This window comes from Capsicum annuum, chromosome 7, assembly GCF_002878395.1.
Source record: "Capsicum annuum cultivar UCD-10X-F1 chromosome 7, UCD10Xv1.1, whole genome shotgun sequence".
Taxonomy (NCBI): Eukaryota; Viridiplantae; Streptophyta; class Magnoliopsida; order Solanales; family Solanaceae; genus Capsicum; species Capsicum annuum.
This window is the reverse complement of record NC_061117.1, coordinates 148,802,066-148,805,376: the sequence shown is the minus strand read 5'-3', so window position 1 is coordinate 148,805,376 and position 3,311 is coordinate 148,802,066.

Genomic DNA, 3,311 nt, shown 5'->3' with positions numbered 1-3,311 from the left:
AAAAGAAAACAATGGATTAGCGCAAATCAAAGTACAACACGTAAGAAAGGTGATATGTACTACCTTTTCTTTTGTTTCCCACCTGTAAAGCTCATTTAAGAAGGAAATTCTCCTTAACATGTCTTTTTAAATATTGAGGACTCTAATTTAAAATTTTTAATTAAAGATAAAAAGATTATATTCACCCTTCACAATCTGTACGGGTGCTAATGTAGTACTAATGTACAAGGTTTGCACTATCAACTGCTCAAAATCTCCATATCAAGACCCAAGAGAATGATATTTATACCTAATGTCGAAAATTTTAGGCCAGGATATTTTGGTAATTGATTTCATTATGAAATTTCCAACAATAAAGTATACAAACATACATATACATAAGCATAGAGTTGAGCATGTGGCTTTTACATAATATTTTGGAATTACCTATAATAAGAACACTTGAATTTGCCACTTGTTTTGCATAATGCACAAAGGTAATTTTATCGATAAAAGCTAATATAAAGATATATCCTTTTAAAGTAATGCATTCAGTTGAATCTATCGAATTCATTCTGGATCGTCTAATCCTGGATCCACTTCTTTTAATTATTCATTATGTGTCTTAATAATATTGTATTTAATTTTGTGTACGTACCATATCCCTCCAATAATACAATTGAAATGTCAAAACAAGGCTAGAAAAATTCACTCGAAATCACATGCAAAAGAATATTCTAAATCCAGGCAAGCAAACATGGTAAACTTTGAAACCTTTTTTGTCTCTCTCATCAAATGATTAATTTTCTAATTAACAGGTTGTCACCTTTAATCTTTAGTTGTTTGGTTAATTATGTACCTAAAGAAGGGCCCCATAACCAGCTAATGAATGACCTAATCCGCATGACTTATGTCATTAGTCATTATATACCCTTATAATATGATTGATGTTTTTAACCATAATCAATCATTTGTTCCTTCTAAAACGACGTCTAATTTGTCTTCTTATTTAATAATTAAGTAATTAGTTCCTATGTATTCTTTACTAATTAGGTAAATAGTTTCCTCCTTCACTAATTAGATTGTTTTTCTATTTTCTTTCCCTTCTTGAAATCCAAATTTGAGACTAATATTTTGTTCTAAACTTGTCTAACCAAAAATATAGTATAAAAATTTAGGCGGCCAAAAGATTTATGACCTAAAAAGATTCATCATTTTTTTGAATTTCATATAACAAAAATTTATTCATAATTTTGATGTATCCTTTTAATAATTATCCCAAAGTTCCTAGGTTTCATCTCAAATCTACAAAGTTTTTCTCGTTGATGGCTGCCAAAAGATGCAATGATCCACTTTCCCTCCAATGATCGTGTAGATGCTCACAAGATTTGGAGGACAATAGATATAGGGACAATTCCTTGATTAATGGAAGGGGTATATGAAAAAAATATTACTTCCTTCGTCTTAATTTATGTGATATATGTAGTTTGATTGACCATGAAGTTTAAGAATTACGGAGAGACTTTGCGGCGTTTCAAAAGTACCCTTAAAAAGAGTACCTTTGTGGATTTTTTTTAATTAAATAAGTGAGACCCAACCTGAGTAAAATGTTGATAATGTCATTAAATATTTGAAAATGAAAGAAAATGTGTCACCGTTTTTGACTGATTAAGAAAAATAGGTCATATAAACAGGGACCTAGGGAGTAAAATATTGCCATGATATGAAGAAATGTATCGAGCACGAAGAGTCCACCCAATTAATCGCCTTTGATAGGGGGCGTTTTACCGTCATAGTGAAACTATTTAACATGAATTTAGATTAGTCAGACTTCAATATGGTAGTAAACACACTAATTTATGAGCATGAGCTTTAAATGATGGAAATCACGTACAAGTATTGCTACAGATCCAAGTTACGGATGTCAAGAAGTTTGTATCAAAAAAAATGCAGACTTGTTGTACACTTTATTATATTATGGAGATGTTGGAAAAATAGTGATGTTTCTGTTAGAATTTTCTAGTAGTTGTACTACTGTTTCACACAGCTTTTTGTTTTTTCATTTATGTTATTATTTGTACTTTAATTATTATGTTATTTTGTTGTAATTACAATTATATTACTATATGTTGTTTTAGTTACTAATTTTTATTTCTTGTGCCTCTATCATTTTTGTTTGTGTGAAACTGCTTTGGACTATTTTTCCGATTCCTTTCCTTAAAAAGAGGGTCTATCAAAAATAGTTATGATATTGTTATTCGTATTTTAGTGTACTTTAGTTATAGATATGCCTCGTCATAGGAAGTGTAATTAAGTATATGATTTTTGTTATAGAGGGGATGTAAAGGTTTGAGTTTTAAACATAGGAAGTGTATCCAAAATTGAATCATATTACATGATTATTTACTATTATAGTATTATTATACTAAAATATCCATTTGTGTGAATGAACAACCATGTTCTCCATTAGAGCATGCTAAACTAGATCCATGTTCTCCCACGAAAAGGATAGGAGTATATCCTTTGATTAATCATCTTCAACCTTAATCCTTAATCTTCATACTCTTATTAATCTAATACTCACGTCTTGTCTTATATTACATGTCCTTAGTTCTTTCTCGATGTACCTCTATTATATTATATTTTAAACAATTTTTTGTTAAAAAGTTATTTCATTTAAAGGATGAATGGAGTTATACTGTCGTGTAATTTTGTTCATGACAGTGTACTTCTGGCTTTAGGGATCCTCACTAGGAATAAGAAAGGTCAGAACTCAGAATTAAGAACATTCCTTAGCAATTGGGAAGGAATATATAATTTATATAATCTAATTCTCTCCTAGAATTATGCTTATCATTCTCCTATGCTAATATTTTTCCTGTTCTAATTAGTTGTCGATCGGTTTTGTTAAAAATAAATGTTCCTTAATATTTGTCATTTCACAAAATTTATGTATAATTAGTTGTTTGTTTCTACTTTTACCCGTAGTAATAAATATGAAGAAATATTAATATAGCACGGAAAAAAAGAAGCATTAAATAAAGATGAGTAATAAATACGGGTAATATTTTAGTCAAATTATCTTCTAGTTAATGCTTTTCTTAAGGGGTATGTAATAAATTAAAAAGGTGACTAGTAAATAAGAACAGAGACAGATTATCCAATGTAATCCATGAGTACTACTTTCTTAGTTCAACAATACTTGTTTATTATTGACTTGAAACATACTTTAAGAAATAATAAATAATAATGGTAATTTTATTATATCACCATCTGGATATAATAAATTTAATGTTTTAAAAAATGTATTGCATAATAAATAGCATTTAGTA